A 26,689-nucleotide genomic window follows, 5' to 3' on the forward strand; every position below is an offset into this window, starting at 1 on the left:
GCTATACAACAAAAATAAATAGAGGAATGAAATCCATCAGAGCAATTGGAGTTCAGGTATGGTCTTTAGGAGCAAAGCTGGGAAATGAATCAGAATCTAGCTCAGCCAAGATACCTATGGTCATACATAAGGAACCCGAGAAAGCCAGTTAATCTGAGTCATTTTCCTGCATTGACAAGAGTAATTCCATTCCTGATATTTTATATACTGTATTCCCAAGCAAATGAGCATTGACACAGAAGTTTATATTGCTTAAAAAGTCACTCAGCCATTCCCTAACTGAACTAGAGGGAATCTAGGCCTTCCTAGAAAATGGTTAAGTCAGATTACCAAACCTGAAGATCTTAGCTCTTATCTCTGTGCTGCTTTTCCCTCTGTAGATACATTTGTATTTTATTTTTTTTAGTTCAACAAATTTTTATTTATTCTTATGTATTTATCCTTATTACCATTAAGTAATTAAGAAGTTGCCACTTAACAAAGAAGTTTATGAATACCATATATCTTGATCAATGTCACCCCTTTTGATGTTCTCACCCACCCTCCCCTACCCACCCCATTCCTTACTCTTCTTAATTTTGTAGGATACACATTGGATTCTTGATGGCATTCTCTCCCTTTCAAACATGGTATTTATGATCACCTGATTAGCATTCATATTCAGTATCATCATACCAATATAGTTTCTTAGGTATCATTACTTGAGATCCCACAATCATTTCCTAGTGGCTTCTAGGAAAGGGATGTGTTCCTGGAACCATCTACAAATGCCTTTGATGAACAAAGGGGCAGTGTAATGGGGTTCATGGTCTGTAATAGGTCTGTACTCAAATGAGACTTAGGCAGAAAAGTAGCCTTCATAGTGTCTGGCAACAGGAAAGATGCCTTTGTAGGCTTGGCACTTTGGACCCTCTTCCTGAGTTAAGGGAGCTTAAGACAGTACTCCTACAGTTCAAAAGACATGCAAGTTCCCTCATGTGCATGCATGCATACCCACACACACCATCTCTCTCTCTCTCTCTCTCTCTCTCTCTCTCTCTCTCTCTCACACACACACACACACACACACACACACGCATGAGTACTGAAGAGAGGCCAAGTAAGAGCCTCTTCTTATTCGATTAGCTCTTCCCATGCCTCACCAAAGCTCTTACCATAACCATTGACAATGAAAGAGTCACCTTGCAGAGATGAAGAGGTGATATTTCCTCATCAGGCTCTATAGCATCATTTAGGTGGTCTCTTCCCAACAGACCCTAACTCGTTGGGGATTACTTTCAAAAACCCTCAGGAACAATGTCTGGGACTTAATTAGTGCTAAGAAAAAGTGAGCTATGAATTTTTAAATTAGCTATTGATTTATCATCATCATCATTAGTAGCATGGACAAGTTCTAATTCACTCTTCAGCTACCCTGAAAAAAAAAGAAAATGCAGATCCAGTCTTGATGGCTTGCTTTCTTCTCTCCCACTTTTCATCCAGTCTGTCAGGAAACCCTTCAAAATCTTCCAAAATTCAACTCTTTGGAGCTCCTTTAACCAGCTCCGTGGGCTAAGGCCCCATATGCTCTTTCCCGTATCCTTCAAGGGCTTCTTAACTCAGCTGTCTCCTCCTACCCTGGCCTCCTCTTTCTATTCTCAGCCAGAAGCCAGAGGAATCCTGCTGCAACTGAAATCATCTCACAGTACTGACCTCTCCTCTCTAAATCCTTCCAGGGCCTTCCACCTCATTCCAAGTAAAAGACAGAGTAACCAGACACAGTAAGTTATTGGTTCAACTGTACACAGGCTTGAGCTTTCCTTGCTGCTTGATGGATGGAACACAGCTGGTATTAAAATTCATTGACTCTTAGAGCCCTGGAATCCAAAGGACCTTGAGGCTCAGGCTCACTGTGATGGTCCAGGATGAAGGTACTGGCCAGTCCTTCCTCAGCATCTTCTCTTCCTCCTGGGCTGGCCTGACCTGCTCCCTGACCCCGCGCCTCCCTTTCCCCAGCTCCCCATATACACACTTTATATTCCAACCTTAGCACCCAAGGCACTAGCAGAAAGTACTCTGGCAGCCAGCCAATAGGATTGCAGAAAGATGAAAGCATTATGGTAAATGGCGTTGCTCAGTGCCTCACTTATTTTTTTTCTTAGTGCATCAAAGCCCTAAACCAGAGAGCCAGGGTTCAACTGCCACTAGAAATAGTAGTGTCTAATTCAGGAGCACAAGGCTGAGCAGGCAGCCACTGAATGTGCTTGGTCCCTAGAATGACAGGAAAAGAAAGCCTCAAGGCAGACCACATCTGCCTGGCTGACACAGCCTGGTATAGACAGAGGCAAAGTACATCAAGAGAGAGTTGTACAAGTCCAGGCTCTTTCTCTTGAAGCTCTGTCTAGCCTATGCCTGAAATCCCATCAGTGAAGAACTTTACCATGCCTGTGATTCAATTAGAAAGCAGAGTTACTGAAGGTTAGTGACTCATTCAAGGTCACTGGTGAATCTGTACTCAGATGGACCCAGTAGATTTCCAGTCAACACCATTTCTAGGATGCCAATTGCCCTGGCAATGTCTCCTTTTCCTTGACTAAATTAGCCCATGAACTAAAACTAGATTGAGCTCTTTGTTTGCTACAGCGATGAGTGCACAGTCAGCAGACAGTAAACGTTAAATGATAATAACAGTGTGTGAAACACAGTAAATATTGAATCACAGAGAATGGCTCCGGACTTACTCTATTACAAAGAAAAGAAACTGTTGTTGGGGCAGCAAGTAGGGAGGGAGCAGGAGAACACAAAGAGAAAACTGTTTCAGTAGACGCAGAAGGCTTTGATCATTCATTCATTCTTTTATTCATACATGCAGTCATTTATCAATCAGTATATTTTATCAAGGACCTAACTCAATTCCAGGCCATTTAGCAATTCGGCCTATAGAGTTAAATGAAACCTGTCCTTGCCTTAAGGGAACTCAAAGTCATTCAGCAGCAGAAATTGTACCCAGCATGCTGCCTCCCAGCCACATGTCTGAATTGGCATACATGCAAACTCTCTGAGGTTGTGAATTATCTGACCTGTCTCCCACCAAAGCTCCTTTAGTGCATGTGCTCTCCTCTCAGGCCTTACGACCATTCTCTCAGGGCCTAGCACTTTCTGTCCATTTCCTTGCAACTTTTCCCTCCTGGATCTAGTGTCTTTGCCCGAATGGTACTTGCCCCAAGCATCCGTGTCTTTCTATCCTAGCTAAAGTAGTCCTCTCCAAGCAAGGCCCATCTCCATGATATGTCCTTTACAAAAACGTACTTATCGCTTAGAAATACATTATATGGCTGGGATTACATAGGAGGCTGAGAGGTGAGAATTGTGGTTTGAAGCCAGCGGGGGTAGGCAAGTCTACCATACTTGTATCTACAGTTTACCACCATAAAGCTAGAAGTGGAGCTGTAACTCAAGTTCTAGAACACTACAGAGAAAACATTTCAGGAAAAAAAAGCTAATGGACAGTGCTTAGGTCCTGAGTTCAAACCCTCGTATTGGCATGAGGAAAAAGAGCAAGGGGGAGGGAGAGAGAGAGAATAAATGCACCATATATTTACTTGAATGGGTGTGAATTGTCTGTCTCTCTGGGAGAACAGGAGGAACCTTTCATATTTTATTTCTTCTCAGGCACTTTGAAAAGTAAGTGACAAAAACTAAACATCAATGACTCAGACTTTCTATCCTAGCTACTCAGAAGGTTGAGATCTGAGGATCATGGTTTGAAGCCAGCATAGGTAGGAAAGTCCATGAGACTGTTATCTCCAATTGACCACCAAAAACAAAACAAGCTAGAAGCAGAGCTATGGCTCACATGGTAGAGTGCTAGCCTTGAGCAAAAAAGCTCAAGGACATTACCCAAACTCTGAGTTCAAGCCCCAGGACTGGCACAAATAAATAATAATAATAATAACAACAACAACAGATTTCTGTATAAGTATATATGTGTATGTGTATGTATGTGTATATATACATATGTATGCACACAAACACACACACACACACACACACACATCTATTTCCATTGTAGGAGGTACAAGTAAAAATATGAACATTCAAAAAGTATTAAGTCTTAGCTTGGCAGTGGTGGTTCATGCTTGTAATCCTAGCTACTCAGAAAGCTGAGATCTGAGGATTATGGTTTGAAGTCAGCCCCAGCAGGAAAGTCCATGAGACTCTTATCTCCAATTAACCACCAAAAATCTGGAAGTGGTGCTGTGGCTCAAAGTGGTAGAGTGCTAACCTTGAGGGGGGAAATAAAGCTCAGGGACAGTGCCTGGGCCCTGAATTCAAGCTCCATGACCACCCCCACCTAACAAAATGTATTACATCTCATTAAAGAATTTTTTAAAAATTATAAAGTTCTATTGGGAACTCAAGAATGGGAAGTGATCCTCTAAGCTTGCAGACCAAGAATGATCCCCAAAACACTGACAAGAACACTGTGAAAATGGACTTACTGATGTACATCAGAGGATGGAAGATCACTGGGGTGGTGGCCCATAGGATCTGCTGCCTATGCATGCAGAAGTACAACAGAAGGAAAGGTTAGAAATGAAGCTCCAACAATAATATATACTTGTATATATATACATATATATGTATAAAGCACATATATTTACATGTATATATGCATATATACATATGTATACACATATATACACATATGTACATAAATGTAGCTCCAACAAAGACGTGGGGCTTGGAATGCTTGTGTTAGTGCATACATTTTATTTGGCATACACTAGGGAACCAGCAGGTGCACTTGATCAGAGCCAGTTCTGTATCCATTAAAAATGGGTCAAAGAAATAGTAGCATGACTAAAGCCAGCCTTAGAAATTCCCTGCAGACTTATCTTCCAATTGCATTTTCCCTTTTCCCTTCCCTAATCCTTCCCTTATAAACATTTCATTGAAGTCTTCAAGTCATATTACAATCAAACCTAAAGCAAAAGGGGGACTAAATGCATTTGGTCGGGAACCAAGACAATTCCCATAAAGGCAGATTATGCTGACATGATGAATATAAAATGAAACAGCAGATATTAAAGTGGGAGAATTGGTGCCCCATGCCTTCCAGCAGAAGACTGACTCCAACGCCTGCCTCCCTCCCACCCTATGTAGCTTGGTTTTATATTGGAATCATAAAGAAACACAGGGTTTGCCTCTTCACCTTTCTCTGTTCTTCCCCTATGGGTTGCAACTCGTGAAATATTCAACAGGCTCAAATCCCCTCAACCATCCCACAAGAGCCAAGCGCAAGCATCAGCCTTCATCAGGAATTCTGGGTAGACCGCCATCCAGCCTCAGCGGCTACCGATGCCTGATTTCAGCCTCCTGGAAAAAGAAATTAAAATCCCGAAGGCGTGTTGTGCTTTTAATTGGCTTGTTCTTCCTAATCTATGGCACTCATTGTATTTTTATTTAATTCCTGAAGGTCATTATGAAAATAAGTAGCTCTTCTGATCTCTAGACATCCTGGTAACATCTCCCAAGTGGGTAACTAACCAGCCTTCTGATTCCACAGCACCAGCTGACCCTCCAGCAGATTATTCCCTGAAACCCTCAGAGAGCTTCTGATGAGTTTGTAAATGGCGTTTGCCTGGCTGGGGGAAAAGCAGGCACTGTATGCAATTGCACAGAAGTACGCACTGCCCAGGCAAAAAGAGCTAGGACAGTAGAGATGCCGATTTTATTCACCCTTGCTACTAACTGTTTCAACCATTTATGGTATGCATTGCGTTAGCAAAGAACAGCTGAGTGAGCACGAGAGAAAATCTCAGAAAAACCATGTCCTCTTTTTAATCTCTCCCATGGTTAATTAATGCAAACATTTAGCATCTCTCTGATGGGCTACTGTAAATGGTTCCAAATACTCCCGAAGGCCTCTGAGAAGTGGTTAATGAAGGGACCATTTATAAAAGCTTGGATAGGGTTAAAGCAAGCCGATTACGGAAAATGAAACACAAGCAAGGCTGGACAACAGCAAGGAACCGTCAGGTGACTGGGTGAAGGGGTTATCCTGAAACTCTGAGTGAACCATTGCTCTAGGCAGGGGCTAACAAATGCTGTTGCCAGATAACAGCAGTAGCCTTCAGCGGAATGACCGGTCACTACCAGTGCATGGTCCAGAGAGAAGCTATCAGGGGAATAAATACTCCAGTCTCACTTTGCAACCACTGTTGATTTCTTGCAGTTATCTCACACGGTGGGCCTTAGCTGAACATTCAAAGGTGCTTCAGGGAATGCAAAATCATACAGGGAATCCTTGCAGGTGGACAACAGAGAGGAAGTGGGTGGAAAATGTATCCCAAGGGCCAAATGGATATTGTGCATGAAGGCTCTTAATCGTACTCCCGCTGCCAGTCTTCCTTCTGCCATCTATCCGATTGGCCACCAAGATAAAATTTCTGTGGATCTGACAGTGTAATTTCTTTGTTCAAAACCCTGATATGGTTCCTAATCTTCCTTGTGAATCTGACTTCCTGGGCCTGGCACACGGGTCCTTCATGAGCCAGCAATGTGCTTCTCTCTGCCCTTTCCTCTTCAAATTCCTTTTCTTATATTTGTATACTAATTTGTATACAAATGTACCTTAGCACGCAGACACATGCTCCTCAACTTACAGTAAGATTAAAACCCAATAAACCCCTTACAAATTAAAAATATGATAAGTCACAAGACACTTAGCATACCTAACTTATCAAAATCATAGTGTAGTCTAACTTACTTAGCATCTTCTCAGAACCCTCACATTAGCCACAGTGGGGAAAATTATTTCAGGCAAAGCCTTTTTAACACTAAAATGTTGAATGCCACATGTAATCTATTGGATACTTACTCAAGTAAGGTTTCTATGGAGTGTGTATCACTTTCCCACTAACAGAATGTTCAAAAATTCTAAAGCACACCATCCTAAGTCAGAGAGCATCTGTACTGTGCTATTTCCTAATTCAATGTCTTTGAAGATGCTTTTGCTGAGCCTCTAAAAGCTCCCCTCACTCAACCCCATGCCCTGCTCCGGAAAGCTTCCACAATTCCCAATGAAACTGAACACTTCTCTAGCCTTCTCAAAGGAAGAAACATTGCAAGTTGTAGAAGATCACAGACTCTGGGGACCAACTGCCTGAATGAGGGTCATCCCACTTCCCTTGTGTTCATTCTGTGTTTCTCTGGTCAAGTCCTTGTACCTCAGGTCTCCCCTGTGAAAAATAAGGATAATAATAGAACCTACCCATAGGCTTCATTGGAGAATCAATGATATCTTACAAACAAATAATCTCTTAGCAGATCTGATACTTCATAAGCATGCCACTGTTGACAGTGGTACCTATTATTTCACATATGCAGTTAGAGAATCTTGCTTCATCTTTGTCTCAGCCAGTCTTTCTACGTGTGTGTGTGTGTGTGTGTGTGTGTGTGTGTGTGTGTATTGTCTCAGTGGATTTTGGTATAGGGATATGTCAGAATCATTTGTACAGCCTAGAGCCTGGCACCCCGAATAAACACAGACTATGGGACCCACAGACCTCTTATAAGTAGAACAGAGCTACCTCAACATGTGAATGCAGATGGTGTTTCTAGAGGACAGAGAAGATTTCACAAGTTGAGGTTTCAGTGACGTTGTGATTCCCATAAAGCAACTCTACAGAAATTTAGCTAAACATCTGCCTCAAGTTTAGGCACTCTGGAGAATTCAAATGAAGAGGAAGAGCGTGTGAACTTCCCAAGAGCTTATATTGTCACGGAGTGAGAGAAGGGATGTTTATGACAAAATAGGCAATCATCTGAAGTTGTTGTGTACACAGCTGGAAAGACATATACTGGAACATCAAGAATAGTACTCCTTAAATAGGAAGATCAGAGGTGATTTTAATCATGTACTGATTCATTTTTCCATACATTCTACATTGACTATAAATTAGTCCCATAGCAGAAGCATATACACAATCACTTTAATGATTCATTTTAGTCAATCAATCTTTTCCGAGATGCCATATAGAGGGACTCCATCCTCAGAATCTCAGTCCATGGAGCTGGGGGAAAATAAGCATGCTATAAATGTCCCTAAGTCAAAATAAGAAGCCCAGAGGAAAGAAGATAACTTCTGCCTGGATCCAGAATGTCTCTGTGGAGGAGTCTTAAAGGATGGGTACAAGAGTTCAACAAACGCCCTTACGTCCCTTCAGATGGAGAAAAGACACACAAGCAATGAGGAAAGAATATTGCACAATGTTCAAAGAAATGCAAGGAAAAAAAATCAAGCCAGAAGCTACAGAGGTTCAAAACTACAGATAGTCATCATCACAGAGGAAGCAGGGAGAGACTGGTAGGAGCAAGATTCAAAAACGACTTACTAACTCTTGCCCATAGAAAAGCAGTAAGTACTGGGTCCTACTTACAGCTTCGTCATGCAATCAGAACTGGTTCAGAGACTAATGAAGCTCTCTGAATGCCATAAACAAGAATGAAAGGAGGCATGGACTTACAGGTGAATACATGACAAGTGTCCCCCCCCCCCCCCCCCGCCAGTTGCTTTGACCTAATCAAATAGCTTGAGTTAGTTGGAGGGGAGGGGGGAGGTGTGGAGGTAAGAGCACCAAGTCATGAGTTAGCACCCTACATTTGCATGCTCCCTCTGTCCCTGCTGACTGGTTTACCTGACAAATCACAGAGCCTTTGTGATTTTTCTTTGGTTGTAAAACAGGGTTCATTCACAACCTGTCCTATGTATATCACATCTAATGTAGAAGGGAGAGAAAAGAACGCCATTCAAAGCAATGTGCCTGCAGATCAGCAAGGTTCTGCAGTGAGCGCAGAAAGCAAATGTCCTCATTACCCTCATCAACTAACAATATTCCTCTCATAAATTATTGTCTAAAATATGCCAAGCACAGTGCAGGGTCCCGAGGGTAGATGAGGGGAAGAGGAAAAAAGAATCAGTTGTTACCTTCACAGACTTTCTGACCAAGCCTTGATTTTTCCTCTGTTGCCACTAGAAAATCATCTGCAGTGTTTCCCCTTGCTCCAATTTGTTTATTCATCCACCTATTTAATCACCCATTGAGAGCAGAAGACTGACTATCTAGGCCATAGCTGTCCTTAGGATTTAGCATGTGTGGCACATGCACAGTAAATATTTGTGGAATAAACGCACCATTCAATGCACATTTATATGCATTTAAAGGAAATCACAGTCTAGGAGAGAAGGAAGAGAAAAACCAACAAAGGTGCTGATTGTGTTGTGGTGGCATGGGGATGGGGACACAGCCTATTATGGGAGAGTCTGAGAGACTAGCCAGATCTCCTTGTGGATCGGGTGTGTGGACATGGCAGGCAGAATCTATGATCTGGAGGGCTCTTGATTAGAAGAGATCTAGATGTCAGGCAGGTTAAGTGCCTACAGGATGATGTCAGTGGTGTGCAGGGTTTGAGCAGTTGCCTGGGGGGACAGGAGGTGGAGAGATGGGAGGAGGGGGATGTGATACAGCTAAGGCCCTATAGCAGGAGCTGGAGAAGTGAGTCCCAAGAGTGCTTCAGATCCCCGCTTCTGCCATCCGGCTGTCAGCACTTGCCTCTGCCTGCAATCTGCCCATTTCTACCTCCTTTGGGAACTGCCTCTTTCATACGAAACTATTTTCCTAAGCCATTCAATGGAGGGAAGTAATACAGTCATACCAGTTAAATAAGGGAGGGGAAGAGAGAATTAAGAGATATCAGCAAGGGAGAAAAGCATATTGGTTCAGATTAGATTTGGAAATAGAAGGAGTTGATGGAATTGATTCTCATTAATCCTACTTATTCTCTCCTGAACCATCTTCCTCCTTCTTTGTTGTTTCTGTATTTTTCTGTTTGGTCTGTCTTTGTCATTTAGCCTCCCTATTCTATACTCTCCTATTTTTTCTTTGTGTTTGTTTTTTTTCTTTTTCCTTTTTTTTTTTGGTTAGTCCATGGCAGCAGTGAGGGTTTACCCTCATTCTTCCAGTTTCTGTGTTCCACAATGTTGTAATCTGACTCAGAGAAGAACACCTAAAAAATAGATTTAGGCCCAGGTCTGGTGCTGCATGCCAGTAATCAATGAGGAAGATGAGGCAGGAGGATCCTGAGTTTGAAACCAGCTTGGGCTAATAGATGTTTTTTAAAAGAAAGGTGTAGGAACATTCACCAACACTTACTTAAATGTCAGGATAAGGGATTTTCATTAATCATCTTACTTAGTTCTCACGGGAAACACAGGTTTCCCATGAAATATGAAAAATAGATATTCTGCAAATAGTGTAGAGTTCTGAGGCTCCAAAGGGAACTCAGTCTTTGCCAAGTTCTTCCATCTAGTAAGTGGCAGAGCATAAATTCAAGATGTCATTTCTTGATTCCAAATGCTGTGCTTTCACCTGGTCTTGGGCTGAGAAAAGTTTTACATATTTAAATAAAGAGATTCAAGGTCCAAAACCAACCTGTGGTGTGAGATGCCAAGTACCAGGATAGAATCTTCATTGTAAACCTAAATCTCATTATAAACCTATACAATTTCATTATAAAATTGCATGCTAGGGTAATGAATTGCTTTCTGTTTTTTTTTTCCAGTTTTTGTTTGTCTGTTTGTTTGATCTTTAAATCTCTCCTAAAAAAAAAGTATAGGAATATCCTATATTTTGATGAGTTTTTATGAACCCCCTCATTCCTTTCTAAATTTCACTGGGCTTACTTTTAATGAGTTCACCTCTCTTGCCTCATATGGAAAAATGGGAATGACTAAATGAATCTCTTACAATGGTCGTGAGCATTAAGGAAGAATAAACATGCGAAGGAACTGAGAACCACATTTAGTGTCTGGATATTCCGTTAGGCATCTGACTTCTGGTCCTTCTCTTCTATCTCATCACTGTCAAGACATGAAGAGGCAGGTTGCTTGGGGAGCAATGGAGTGTGTGTGACAGTATCAAACTGTAAAGAGAAACCAGGCAGAGGTCACGGAGATAAAACCTCCCACTTCACTTGAAAGCAGTCTGGCAGACTCTTCTTGCTGGTTCCCAGGGCTCCCACTCGTAGGGAATCATGGAAAATCACAACGGGAAGAGGGTTTAAAGGGGTAGAGATTTTTGCGGATGTAGAAAAATGAGGATCGGAGAAGGATGGCAACTTGTCTTGAATCATTTACCCTCATAATTCAGGGTAATTGTAAGACACAAGGATTCACGAGAGGGCCGGAGCAGAGGACAGGGGCAGAAGCACTTTGACCCCTAAGAGTGGGGTTGCCAGGACTCCCTTTGCCTCTCCTGAAGATGCAGCCGAGAAAGCTCCTTACATCTCTGCTGCTGAGTCTGATGTGACAATCTCCCACCCAGGGGGCCATGCATCGGAGTGTCACTACATGGATTCGGGCATGACAGGTAATAAACTGAGGTGAGTCAAGGGAATGCCACACAAGGCAGGATGGGAGAGGGGAGGGGCGCAGGAAAGCCGTAGAAAACAGCACCTAAGCAGATACTTGGAGATGATGAAAGCTAACACTGACTCTACCAGCTATTTGCAGAAAGGAGAGAGGGGATGCACTTGGAGGAACACAGCTCCATGGCTGGTGCCTGACCCTCACCTGAACTCACTGACTACAGAGGGACCCCATTGTCATCTTCTAGCCCCATGCATTATCCCTACTGCCAATGCTTGTTTTTTATACTGCCATCACTTGCGCTGACCTCTCCTTCTGCCTTCACAGGTGGTCCCCATGCTTTAAGACTCAGCGGACCTTCTGGATAGCTGAGCATCAAATACCTTGGTCCTTCTTTAATCCATTACCTCCTTGGCAGGTGTCTCCCCTCCCTCCACCCAATGCTGGTTCACCACCCTCACTTTTCTTCAATGATCATTATCTTTCCTAGGTCATAGGATTCTGCATGGCTAGGAATCTGTTATCTCTTCTTTCTTCCCCTGGGTAACTCAGCACTTGGCACAACATCAGGATCTTGATTGAATACGAGCTGATTCAAGATTAAAAAATAGGGGCCCATGTTAAGAGCCAAGTGTGGAGAGCCTTCGGACTGCAATTCCACAGGTTGCACTAGGGAGAAACAGAGGGTAGCAAAGATAATTAAAGAGGCTTAGAGTCCAAAATCTGAGGCACAAAGGAAGAACTACTCAGACTAAGAGCAGGGACCTCCCTGCCTCCTACACCCATACTACCTCTACTTTACAGCCCTGCGTGAAATCTATGAAGGTGGTATTGACCCAAATCTAATGCCATGTCCTACACTCAACCATCACCAGTGAGCACACCTACTCCTTGTCTGTCACTTCAGTTCTCTTATGCCCTTCCTTCTCTCTTGCCTCTATGCTCATAACTCTGAAGTCTTGTTCATCCTGTTACTGCTATTTTAGGCCCAGTGAGGCCAATCTTCAGGACCCAGCGATGAGATTCTATCAACAGTGAATCATTCTCCAACTTTCCCTTGAACCCAGGGTGCTCTGAATCTATTGCTCTTGACCTCGAGTGAGAATTGGGAGCCTGATTTTCGTTGTCCAGTTGGACAACCCAGCAGTGACAATGACACAAAGACTTGAAGAATGTGTACTGTAGTTTGCCCTTTCTCATGATGCTCAGGAGCCCTTTGGCCGCCTCATGAAGGAACCAGAGCTAGCAGGCTGGATAGTGACAGAAGCATGGCCCATTTGCCCATGTTGCCTCAGACAAAGCCTGTTGCTAACCATGGGCTTGGTGGCAGAGACCACTTGGGGACATCTGGCTGCCAATACCCTTGGGAGGTGATCAGAGATATGACAGAAATCCCACAGAGGTCAGCCAAGACTATTGGAATAACTGCTCACAGAGCTCAACATAAATTACCATCCAATGTAAACAGGATCCTAATTTTTTTTTTGCAAGCCACTAAACTTTTGGTGTGCTTGTTATAAAAATCACACATATCTCTGTTTTTTTGAAGTCCCACTCCACTCAAGCCTTGGTCTTCCACTTCTATGCTTATCCCACTCACTGATTTAGTTATTTCATACCTCAACTACTTCAGTTCCCTGAGTCTCCAAGCTTCTTCAAACTAAAGATTTTATCTCCTTTGCTACCTGCTACTTCCCCAATTCCCTGCTCAGAGCCAGCGCTTCATAGGCATGTGAGGCACAGAACAAACAGAAGTGGAAGATTTCCCCTAAGCAGCATCCTACCATATTTCCCACAGCCCCTCCTCCTCATCGAAGTCTCTGTGGCCCTGATTTGAGGGACTGAGTGGGTATTGATTGGCTCCAACGGCATGGCTTCGGAAGCATAATCTTGCCTCTATATTCCTCAAAGATGCTCCGTGCCTGTTCGGTGTTTGTAGCAGCCTTGATTGTAATTCCACCCCTACTCCATTACCCTTATTTATATCCCAGCACTAGAGCACAGAGCCCAGGGCATCCGCAGAATGATTACAGGACCCTTTTGACTTGCAATTCCACACCATTCAGTCCAATTTAGGCCAGCCACAGATGGTGCCCTGCGGCAAGGAAGGGATGATTAGAGGATGCCGGGCTGAGGTGGGGAAGAGGGAACAAGTGTCCTGAATTTCTTACTCCGTCAGTGGTGGATGGAAAGCTCAGCAGCTCAGGTGATCCGATGCCCTCCTAACAGGACAGTGAGTACCAGAGTCATGGCAAATCCCTCCTTCCTCCAGCAGGACCAGGCTCCAAGAGTCCCGTGATCATGGATGCTTCTCCCTTTTATTCAGTTTATATGACATGTGACATGATGGAAGCTTATGAGAAAAGTCAAAATTCTATTCTTGTCTTTGTTTAATGAATGACCTTCCATAAAGCATAGGCATCTTTGGACCTGAATCCCCAATATGTCCATCGGGATGGGGGTGAACCATCCCTGACTGTTTCCTTAGGTCCCTGGAATAAGGGAAGAGTAATACACTCATGAGAACTTCTCTGTGACAATATCAAAGTCATGGTTAACACCAATAATCTGACAGAAAAGTCAACGTGTCTCTGGAGGAAAGATTGAAATCCCTACTAGCTTTGGAATATTTTAGTTCCCCATTCCAGAAGAGAAGCAGAGATCAGTCGCTGAGAAAAGATATCTAGGTTGACAGCGCTGCCATTTTCTTAGTTGAAAAACCCTGCAGGTTGGGGTACCAGTGGCTCATATCTAGTTACTAGAGAAGCTGAGATCTGAGGATCGTGGCTCAAAGCCAACCCAGGTAGAAAAATCTGTAAGACTCCTATTTCTAGTGAACCGCCAAAAAGTCACACAAGTGGAGCTGTGGCTCAAGTGGTAGAATATTATCCCTGAGCAAAAAAGATAGGGGACATCACCCAGGCTCTGAGTTCAAACTCCAGGACCAGCACAACTCAACAACAACATCAATGGCAAAATCTTGCAGAGAGCATATAACTTTTTAATGATATCTCACTTTCATAATGTAATCTTTGGAGAATGATGGCATAATAATCTCTGGAGGGAAGACAGTAGGGACTAGACTCTTGTTGATACTTCTGTCTTCGGGCCTTGAACAGTGAAAATACGTGTGTATTCTGTCTACAACAATAGAATGACTGGTGTCAGTTTACTGTTTAGAGAGTTCTCAGCTATGTGCCTGTGCATTCTCAGTCCATCTTCCAGACATCCTCATGACTTATGGGTAATAGCCGTTTTAAATGTATCCTTTATTGACAGTGAGCCAGCACAAGGGCTGGCTCTGGTCTGTGTCCATTCCTGTGTCTAGCCATGAATGCTGCTTTCACTACCCCCTCTTCAGTGCCACGCAAATAAATTGCTTTTACTCCAGTTAATACAGACTTTGGAAGCACTTCCTCCAAAGCACCCAGTTCATCTTCAATTGTAAATTCCTGGAGGATAGAACCACATCTGTCAGATATCCTCTATAGGAAACTGTGCTTACAATCTGAGTGTCTTCAGAATATCAGATTAAGATTTATGAATCTTAAGTTGTCACATACCACACCCTCACTCCTCCCCGCTCTACCCCATCTTGGTGATTCCACGCTGAGATCCTCAGTCACTAAACTTAGACTATGTCAGCTCAGCAAACATTGCTAGAGAGCCTTTGCTGAACTGGGTTCTTTTCCTAAGAGCTCATCGACATGATTTCCCTGAGACTCCATTTCTCATTTACAGTTAAGAAAAATAGAGACTTAGCAAGAACAGGGAGGATTGCTCCGGTTTACAAAGTAAGTCATGGGTGGGTTGGGGGAAATGCAGGTTCTATTTTTTAAAGCTTTATCATAGATTTTCATTTTAGCATAACAGGGTTAATTAAAGGAGAGAGAAATAGCAAGAGAGAAAGAAAAGGAAATAGGTACTATTCTCCAGGCATGAAATGTGAGTTAAGAATCTAGAATCCAGGCTCTCAACTGCTAAGAGGGATTTTCTGTATTTTACCTGGCCAAGCCTGAGCAGCATTCTTGCTCTCTGTGACACCTGGGAAAGGTGTGTCTCTTCCTGAACCCCACAGATCTCACCTGTAAATCTGGAGCAGCCATATCATTTTCAGAGGCTGCTCCGAGGATTTACTAGAAAATGCTTTGATCTAATTCTCCGCCTGGTAGACATCACATTATGGTCTCAGAGAACAAAAGTACCTATTCCATTCCATAGGCTATAGGATGAATCTCATATACCTGTCTCGACTGTGTCATGTTTCTGAGAAACAAAATGCAAAGTGAGAAAAGAAGGGGTCAACACTCTGGTCTCCCAATCCACTCTCTCCATGAAACTCCATCCTAGGCATTTGATCTGTTCTGCGTGTTGCATTCTAATGATCATTTACTCAGTGTCCTAGTTCCTACCAACATAAGTACTCTCCGGTTCCTTGTCCACACAGGACGGGGAACACAATAGAGGAAATAGCATTGCCGGAATGTAGGAAGAACTGCCTCATGATGGACAGAGATGACTACCTCACAGGAAACCATGGCTGCTTGCTGGCGTCTGGAGCCAGGACCAAGTTTCATAAATCATTTCTAAAGAGCATAGAAGGAATAATCAGTCCAGTTGATTCACAGGTCCTAGGGAAGGCATGTTTTCACCTAAAAATACCTGCAAAGATGCTCAACTAGAGAAGCACACATGATTATAGATTTGTTCTTCCAAAGTATACATATGCTTATAAACATATGTATTTTATGTATATGCATATCTGCATTGCCAGCAAAGCACCTATCACCTTGAACACAAAGAATATGTTTATATTCACATGTCCTGTGCAAATGAACACATGCATGAGCCCTGATGTGGGAGCCACATACGGGAGACCTTCCCACACATACACACACTGATGGATGTGTTCATGAACAAATACAGACTTTAGGACCAGAAAACTTGGTAGAGTTCTCATAGAGATTCACATATATATTGTCCAAAATTGCTCTTTGCTTAACACCATGCACATGCCCACATCCATGCATTTACCTGACCTGAAGGAATAGGCATTTATAAGAATATAAGCAGATATGAGTGTGAACACTTTGATAATGCAACACTCACAGGCCTATGTAGGGACTTCCTGAATGTTTGCCTGGTTCACCCTCGTATGTATTCTGTTATACATATTCCATCATAAATGTTTGGTCTGATATGTGTTTATGTACATATATATATATATGCATATATATATATATATATATATATATATATATACACATATACACTCACACACAAACATTGGGTAAACATACTATACATGGTCAGGAAGGAACATGACTCGTGATATGGATACATTGGAATCAAGGACATACTGAAGCCCTCATTGGTTTCCTCACATATACATGCACATAACTGGCATTTGGAAATGTCTTTCTGAGCCCCTGGAATATCTCTGAATCTGTCCTCCCGGAGGCCTTGATTTGCACTCAAGGAAAGAATGTCCAAATCCTCTCCCGCATCATCTCCCAAAAGCCTATTTCCCCTTTTCTCATATGACTGACAGGCCATCATGGAGTAAAGAAGAGCAAAAACAGTCTCTGTTCCTGAGCTGTCCATCCACTTAATCCTTTCTGATTTCATTTGGGGGGGGGGGGGGGTTGGGAACAAACTGTCTACCGATTTCCTATTTCATCCCCTCAGCCTGATGTCCTTGAAAGACACAGACTAGCTCAAGGCAGAAAAAAGGTCCACTGATGCTGACAGCCAGGCAGCCCAGTGGCATTCCTGTGAGACTATGAATTCCACACTCGGGAGGTCAAAGCCTGCTGTCCAGGCAACAAAATGCACAGTAGGAATAATGCATCCTCTTCCCTATACTCATTCTCTTCCTACACCCAGACACTATGACACTAAGCTGGGCACTGTAGCATACTGAAATTCATTTCATGCTCAGAATACCCTCAGGGGAGCAAGGAGCAAGTCTATTTTACAGGGAAAGAAACTGGGGCTCCTCCAGGTGAAGGTATTTGTCTAAGGTGCTAATCCCAGTGAACAAGGGAAGCAAAAGTGGAGATGTGACCTCGGGTCTGCTTTCCTCAAAGCACTAACAATCAACAGAATCAGGAAGGGCCTGTTTTCCAGAATCTTCCTCATTTCAAACACAATTTCAGAACTTTCATCTCCTACACAAGAGCCAGTGCACCTCAGAAGAATTTTCCCAGGCTGACAGGGGTTGGTGCACTGAGTTAGGTGAGGGAGTGAGAGACAGTTTGGGGGAATAAAAGTCAGAGAGGAGAATGAGATGGAAGAATAAGAAAACTGCTTTTAGAGGCAGCAGAGCTCACTCCTCTTTTTTTTCTCTAATGCCATGCCCCGGAGTCATTCTTCATGTAAGTCCATGTAGGAAACAAGGTTACTCAGAAGTGACAGGACAGGACTGTCATCCTCAGAACTGCAAGGCTATTGGGGGTGGATGTCTGTTCTATAGAAAAACTTAACAAATGTTAAAACACCTGCACATATTCTAGATCATAAAAGAAACAGGGCTGGGAAAAGACTTCCAAAGTATCCTGTCCCTTGACTTAAGACCATTGACAACAATAAGCATGAATCATCCATCAAACCCATTACACACAGTTTGTACATAACTCTCACACCTATATGAGATAAATGTACATGTGTTTGCTTGTGGATGTGTCATACATGCACACAGACACATATTTGGCTCCAAACGGTGAAGACAATAGATGGTCATATAAAATTTCAGTGAACTTTCAACATTCAGAATCCCTCAGCCTAACTTCTAGTTCCTTAGCCTAAAACACTGTTTTGAATATCCCTCCTGGCCATGGGACATATTAACTATAAACAGCTAAGCTGATTTCCCCAAATTAGCTCCTTAGACTAAGACAGCAGAGATAAACGGACAGGGCGAGGTCATCTAGAAACAGCAAAATTATTTTGATCAGAAGAGAGAAGATGGTTTAGCCAATGAGTAGACAAGGCCTATGATCCATACATCTGACCTTAAAGGTCAATGTACTCTTCCAAATGTGCTTTATGGTATGCATTTTCATGAATGAGCAATCATCATCCTCAAGTTGCTGGCCCAGCAGGCAGAAAGGCAGATGTCTCCAAATTCTCCTTCTAGTGCTAGACAGAGAATAATCTTTCCAGCCATAGGACTATTGAATTAGCAACCTTACTTTGCAGATGAGATAAGTGTGGTCCACGGAGAGTAAGAGATTAGCTCACATGAGCATCCCACTCAAAAAGCTTCTTTCCCAGGTGTTTTTCTCTTAGTATCCACTCTAAACAGCACTGGAAGTGACTTCATGTAGACGTCTAGTGGACAGCAGTATGGGAAGCAGGCACTAGAGATGGCTCCAGTGGTATCACTTTACAGCTCTGGGATCTTGGACCGGAATTGGTGGCTGCATGTCTTGAGACAAACAAAGCTCTGCACTTCAAAAGGTTCCACACTTGGTTTAGGACTTTCTATCATTATCTAGAAATTGTTGACAAGGAGTCCTTCTTTTCATTGGGCATTACAAACTGTGCAACTGGTCTCATCTTGGACACTTTTTCCCTTTTTGGTGTTCAGTTTCTTCAACCTGGAATGTGATTAATAACATGGTGATGTGCCAGGCGCGGTAGCCCACATGGCCTCAGCCTTGCCTGCATCTTCCTGGACTCATCTGTGCCATACAGTCAAGCCCTATATATCCACCAATTCTGTCTCTGCAGATATGACCAACCACAGATTGAAAAGTATTTGGGAGGAAATATTGCATCTGTACTAAACATGAATGGATATTTTTTTCTTGATAATAACCTAAATAATATACTACACCTATTTCCACAGTGTATTCATTGCATTAGGTATTATAAGCAATCTAGAGATGATTTAAAGTATGTGGCAGGAGGGGCATGAGTTCTATGAAAACATTAGGGCATTTTATATAAGGGATTCAAGCATCTAAGAGGTGTTTGTATCAAAGGAACTAGGAACCAGTCGCCTGTAGATACTGAGAGACAAATGTACTGATCAGTAGGGATTTCTCCTTCACCCATGTTCAGTCTTTACTCAAATGCTTTTCTAGACTTCGTGTAGGGCAGGCTAGACATACTAAGGAATTTTAATGTCTTCTACCTACTCTCTTCCCCATCTGCCCCTAACAGGAGTTCTCCTTCGTCATAATAAATGGGAAGTGGAGAATAGACAGACCAGCCTGAGACAATACTGGCTATACTTTATCCTCTCATTACTGCAGCAGCCCCTGGTAATTATACAGTCTCTATTAGCTCCTTTTTTTTGGGGGGGGGGGTCTGGTCATGGGTCCTGAACCCTGGGCCTGGGCGCTGCCCTCAGCTCTTCAGCTCAAGGCTAGCGCTCTACCACTTGAGCCACAGTGCCATTTCCTTTTTGCTTATGTGGTACTGAGGAATCAAACACAGGGCCTCAGGCATGCAAGGCAAGCGCTCTACCACTGAGCCACTTCCCACCCCCTTAGTTCCCTTTTTTGCCTGCTTCTCTCACTCCATAGAGGGGACTTCCTGGGACCACCTCTCAGATAAATGACTTACACTCATCTCCTCATCACAGGGTCTGTTTCTGGAGAACTCAATTTAAGACAGGGCTCCTAAAGCTTAGGGAGATAATGTATGTAAAGTGCTTAACACAACATCCAGCATGGATGCAGCCCTAAATACATGGCAAGCTTATCACAAAGGAAAAGAGAATCCTGCTTTACAAGAAGACACGAGGAAGATGACAGAATGTTCGTAATGGATTTCTAAGCTTGTCCTCTTCATGAACATATCTCTGCTGATCCTTCTTATGACCAGTTAGGATGGGTTTCCAGGTCCCTATTTCCCACAAGAGAAAGAGACAGATGCCAGTCACTCTGGCTCCTGGAACTCCACACAAAGTAACAAGTCATAGGGTTTCCTTTTACTCCCTTCTTGGCTTTCAAAGCCAAAAAGGTACACAAATCCATATGGAATCTCATCTGTTACTCTGGATTGTTATTTCTACGTGTCTTTCTCCCCACATATACACACGAGCTCCTAAGTCCTACAGATGCAAAAGGTATTATCTATTTGGGTCACAACTGGGTCTGAAGAATCTAGTAAGTGCTCATGAATACTTACCAAGAGCAGAAATGCTCTTTGTTTTCATTCTTGTTGAAGCCCTTCTTAACCTGTTTGAGAGAGCAAAAACTCCAAAGGCTTCAAAGTCCACCCTCTGTGATAACCCCAAAAATACAGTTAAGAAGGTTCTCTGGATCACCACCCCAGCTCTACCAGTGAATCCTTAAAAGGCCTTGGCCAACTGCCAAGCTTCTGCTTTCCTGTTTTTCAGTAGATCAGCTGACTTCATATGAAAAGAAGTACCACATGTTAAACACGGATCCCACTGTGAGCAATCAGCGCATATTAGCTATGATTAAGGTATAAAGAAAAAGTATTTGGGCCTCTCCCTCCCCAAAGACTTCTCTCTCCCAGCTAATATATTGGGAATATTTTTGCAGTCATGATGCTAGAGATGATAAATACACTTATTTTTGGCTATTTTCATCAAATTACAAAATAGACAATAGCAAAAGGAGAATAGTCCCCATGCTCCTCTTTCTTTTGGCTCTTTTGCCAAAGGGTACTCCGCTGTCTTTACCAATCTAGAGAAGAACAGGCCTCAGGCTCAAGTTCCAAGTGGGCTTTTGACATCAGATGGCTAGAATGGTTTGCTTTTATTGTACTTACTTTCCTATTGATGTCAGTGTTTCCATTTAATCTCATGACATTGAAGTTGTCACATATGTGTGTATGTGTATAATTTTAGGAAACAAGAAATATCCCAAGCCCCCCCAAAATGAAGAGAACAAAGATATGGATAAAATGACACTGATGACCTAAAGTGATCTGTAACTGGCTGTCCTAGTCTTGGTTCACATTTCATCCTGGTACAAGGACTCAGGGTCCAGGGCTCTATCTCAGGGGTACCACTCACCTATGTTCAACTGGTGTAGAACAGGCCCATTCCTCTCCCTGGGCCTTCATCTTCCTACTTTTAAAATGAAAGGATGTAGAAGCCCTAGGCTTGGAAATGTGTTTAATCTTGTAAAGATTTCAATAAAATAAAAAAGAACTGTAACCAGCCCGTGGAAAATGCATCAAGGCCATGTGGCTGCCTCTGCCTGTCTCCATGATGTCTCACTCCCAGACGAAAGTTTACATACTCCAGAGACTTGTCAGCTCCCAGACATTTATTAACAAGATTTCACTGATGTGTCTCCCCTTCTCCCTGACTAACTCGTAAGAAGGCAGGAAGGCCAGAATTTCAAAAACCCATGTTTAGAAACACCACTCATTAACAGCACACAGGATGTTCACACCTAACACTGGGTGTCAATTACAATCTCTTCCCCCACTCAGTGTCTGCACTTGAGTCCCCTGAGAAGTGTCTGGCTGGCCTAAGTCATTGGAAGGGCAATGTGTGGTTTATGAGATCCTCAGGAAAGTGGTGCTCTGGACTTGGCTCTCCTGGTTGGATTTTCTCATATTGACTTTGCTCTAGTTCTAAAGCAGCCTGTGAGCTGGGAAGACCCAAGAGACATGAGGAATCAAACACCTTTCCTTCTTCTGTGAGGCTTTAATGTGGCCAGTGGGACATTAGGGTCACTGGATGCACTATAATAGGGCATCATATATGCGGTCTCAGAAGTATGCACATGATCAAAAGAGAGACCACAGAAGGGAATGGATGATGCTGCCTCTAGAAACAACTAAGGAAAGTTTTCTGGAGAAATGGTATACGTGTCAGTCTTGAGAAATAGGAAGTATTTGGAGGGCTGTTCAAAATCACTGAATAAAATGGACTCATAAATGGAGGCTATTTTCCCTGGGAACTTAGTGAAACCACCAAACATCTCCAAACCAGGAGCCGTCAGTATTGTCCAGTCCTAAAAAATGTTAGGACACTTGAGGACTTACAGTTTACTTCCTATGAACAATGGCTCATTACACAGTCATAAATGTGAATGAGAGAGCTGGCTCCACTGTTTTTGGGCAACTTGTAAAAAGGTAGAGAAAGCCTTGAAAATCAGATCCTGAAAAGACCTGAATTTCTTCAGCCTTCTACATTTCCTGGGAGTCTCTGTGACCCTTTGTGTTTGGACGCTTAGGTCCCTGCATGCTCTCCTTCCTGCCTCTCTCTTCTGTAAAAACTCTCCTTTTCAGAAGCAAAACAAAAGCACTGCAAAACATATCACTTCCCTAACTAACAGGCTTTTAACAGATTTCTAATGCACTGCTAGACGACTCCGTAAGGATTGAATCCCCAAGGACACCTCGCTGACAAGGATGGAGACAGCTGTGGTTACTGGGGCTTTGGATTCGATGGCTTCCATAAAACACTGCTAACAACACATCTGTCTCTCCTATCGGTAGACATACACAGAAGCAGCTACCCACCCCCACCCTGAAAATTTAAGGGGAGTGATGAGCTGGGACACTTAGCTCATTCTGAACATACAACATCCCAGAATGACCAGAGTCTACATGAACATTGAAAATTTACCATTTGGAGAGCAGCTGCCAGTAGCCAAACCAGGAGAGGCACTTGCATCAACCAAACCTAAGTTCAGATCTATTTTGCCAACATCTAAATACAGCCCCTCAATTTACAGAATCTGAGTCAAAGATCTGTTGTCTGGAGTTGACCTCTACTGTGTGGGTTTCCATAATGTATCCTCCATACTCAGATCTCATCAGAGTTGGGTTACATAGTAAACAGGCTCATCAAAGTGGAGGAACATTCTAATATACCTTGGTGTCTTTTGGCTATATTCCCTTGCATTTGGGACCTTTGGCTGTAAGTGGTCCAAAGGCCTTCAAATATTGTAGAAACTTGAAAAGCATATACAAGTTCATTTTGGTGCTTTTCTATATTTAAGGAAACACACAGTAATGTTTAAGAAGTCCTTACATGGTCCCTAGCAGTGAAATTGGGTGCCAACTCCCTGTTATTTTTAAGAATAACAACTCTGAGGTACAGTCTCTAAACTTCACTGAGTTGTTAAAATGGTAAGGACTCATTGCTTGGCCCACTACGTTGACTTCCAGCTATGCTGACTTCCAACCTCAGGCTACAGATGGGCAGATGGAGAGAGCAGGTGGTCTCGGAGCCAGCCCGGACTTTAATCTTCACATGACATAAGCTTGCACAAAGTCTCTAACATTCAGCTGCCTCATCTATAAAATGGGAACAATAGCACCTTCTTAGGGCTGCCATCATTTCTGCACAACCTAACATGGAAAAGTTTTTCAGCAGATGCTCATTTCCTTTCTTTTCCTTAAAGTACTTTTGTGCAGCTATGTTGCTTTTGCATTTGTGAAGAGAACTTTTCATCCTACTAAGTTTCAGTTCCTGAAAATCAGGACTTGAACAGCCAAACCCTGTCTCTTTGAATGCATCTTGGCCTGGAGGTTGTTTTAATGTTTTTTTTTTTAAGTGGAAGAACTCCTCGACAGGATAGAGGGAAAAATCCAGTATTATTCGGACATAGACAAACTTCAAAGAGGAAATGTCCAGACATGCAGGTTAGATGCTGCCCTTGATAGCGGAGCTGGCAACAAAAAAAGGCATCCTTTCAAGTGTCTTACATGAAAGCTGGTAGCACTGAGATGCAGAAAGTGGTCCTATTCGTGGCTACATGCGTGAGGAGCTCAGCACAGACACCAAATCCAGAGGTTTTCATCTATCATTCCTATTCCTTCTGGAGTCCTACTGAATCCACTATGGCATGCAAGCAGAAGGGAATGGTACTGCCAAGCTTGAGACATAAAGAATGGAGAGAAGAAGAGTGGGCAAATGTAGTCAATATTTAATGAACATATATGAAAATGGAACTTGGTAAACTAAGGGTCAAGAGAGATGAGGAAGATTGATGGAAGGGGCAGAATGATGAACTAGCCGACATGCATTGTACTCACAAAATGAAGAGTAGAATTGAAACCCCTCTGTACAACTACTTAAGGATGGTTTTTTTTTAAAGAAAATAAGTTGATAAAAAAAAATTGATTTGGTCTTGGGAGCCAGACTAACTCCCTCCCATCCACTAATTGGTGTTCCTTTGGAAACTGTTCATATTCTTTTTGCCTAAGCTGATGCATCTGTGAAATGGTAATACTAATAATACCTATACCACTGGGGTTTGTGAAGATTAGATACGTTGTTATGCGCAATGCTCTTGCAACAGCCTGGAAGAGAAATTACTATTCTGCAAACGTTAGCAATTGTTATTATTATGGTGCGTTTGAATCCAACGTGACCACAGCAACCTTACAGTTTTGAGCCTTTCTTGTCTCTCCAGGGATCAAAGACTTTCTTACTTCCTGGATGGAGAAGAAAGATACCTGTGAGAGTCACTAGATGCTGAAGTGTCTCTAGTACAATAAAAGCCAAGAATCCAGTGTCAAGGCTCATTTAGCTAGATTGTACACTTTGGGGAATAAATCATCGTTTTTCTCTTTGCCCCTCATGGGAGGGGAGGGGAATCTCTCAGTCAGGCTTCAGGTATAAATGAGTTAATAAGGCCACCAAAAATATTGCCAGAGGAGGAGTAGAATGAACCCATCCAGTGTCCTCAATCTGTAATAGAGAATTGAGCCACCTTGACCCAAACAGGTGGCCAGTCTGAATGACAGCTGAATCCTTGCATCTAAGGCATAGGCTGATACTCCACCCACATGATGTTGCCTTGCTATGGCCTAGGGGTTCCGAGGTTTTGAAACCTCATTGTTACAAAGCACTTGGAAAGTGGAACACTCCAGAAGAACTAAGTCAGGTGATACCTTGGCTGTTCCTCTAAGCAAAAGAAGGAGCATGGTGGGTGGGGGGCTTGAGTAGTACTATCAGAGGAAAATTAAGGCGTTTTAGAAAATTGCTTCCTCTGAAGACTCTTGAAGGGAAAATATATCCCTTCTCTTCTAAAAGGTGAACCATTTGCTCCCAGAGAACCATTTATTCTGATAAGATCGAAGTAATCATGAAGGACTAAGCTCCTCTCAGGACATGCTTCATATTAAATAGGCAGTGAGGTCTCATAATGAGAGATTTTATGCAGGACTAGAGTTACACCTTCCCTACGTCAGTGTAAATCAATGAGTCCTTGTCTGTATTTCAGCTTACTCCTTCCTCTCAGCAATAGAGTCTGGCATTTAGCATGGTTGAAAAGTAATAACAGAGCCATGATGCTACCACATTATAACTGAATTGTCTCAGGCAAGTGATGTTGCTCTTCTATATAATGGGAATACTGATTTCAGACAATTTCAAAAATTTTACTGAAAGTAAATGAGCCAATTGACACATGAAGACACTGAACCCAAGAGATCTGAACATAGAGGTGGTGAGACCCCACCCTCACAGAGTTAGTGGGAAACACAGTTGTCTAATTCCTGCCTGATGATTTTTGTAGTTCACCAGGCATACCAATCTGTACTGTTAGAAATGACACATTAAAAACTTTTAAGCTGGGCACCCATGGCTCACGCCTGAAATCACAGCTATTCGGGAAGCTGAGAGATCTGAGGATTGTGGTTTGAAGCCAACCCAGGCTCTCCCCCAATAAAAAAAAAAAAAATCCATGAAACTCTTACCTCCAATTAATCACTAAGAAAACTGGAAGTGGCACTGTGGTTCAAAGTGGAAAAACTCGGGAACAGCACCCAGGCCCTGAGTTCAAGCCCCACAACCAACGACAACAACAACAACAACAAAACTGTTTGAAGTAGTTTATTTTCTTAAATCAACTTTGTGGTCCTCTTGCTTCAGGCACAAAATGGACAAAATAATGATATTTACCTTCCAGCATACCTGAGAGCCAATTCAAGCCACCAAGGGTATCTACTTTGTTAGCATCAAAGAGGTGCATTGGCTTTAAAGGACATGAAGGGTTAGTTCCTTCCTCCCGCAGTGTGAATGCTGGGGAAATGGAGGTTTAGCAGCAGAAAGTACCTCTGGGCTAGTTTTCAAAATACAAATCCCCAGGGCCCAATTGATAAGGTTTCAACAGAAATTTGGCCAGAGTCCAGCCATCTGCATTTTAATCAGCTTCACCTGTGGGCAACTTTAAGCAATAATAAGGTTGGAAAATCGTCACACATAACTCTCTTGAACAACTCTCAGAAGGAAAATGAAAAGAGTTTACCATAGGCCAGACCTCTTCCATACAGGATCTTAGTTCTCTCTTAAAAATCATACTAAGCAGCAGGGCACCAGCATCAAAT

At 42.7% G+C, this 26,689-nt stretch overlaps 1 protein-coding gene across 1 annotated transcript in view; it reads right to left on the reverse strand.

Moving 5' to 3' along the window:
- The window catches only part of Astn2 (astrotactin 2), an 887,273-nt gene that overhangs the window by 762,559 nt on the left and 98,025 nt on the right, over nt 1-26,689 (reverse strand). The window lies entirely within an intron of this gene.

The sequence above is a fragment of the Dipodomys spectabilis genome, unplaced genomic scaffold (genome assembly GCF_019054845.1).
Source record: "Dipodomys spectabilis isolate Male_0828 unplaced genomic scaffold, ASM1905484v1 ptg000046l, whole genome shotgun sequence".
Lineage (NCBI taxonomy): Eukaryota > Metazoa > Chordata > Mammalia > Rodentia > Heteromyidae > Dipodomys > Dipodomys spectabilis.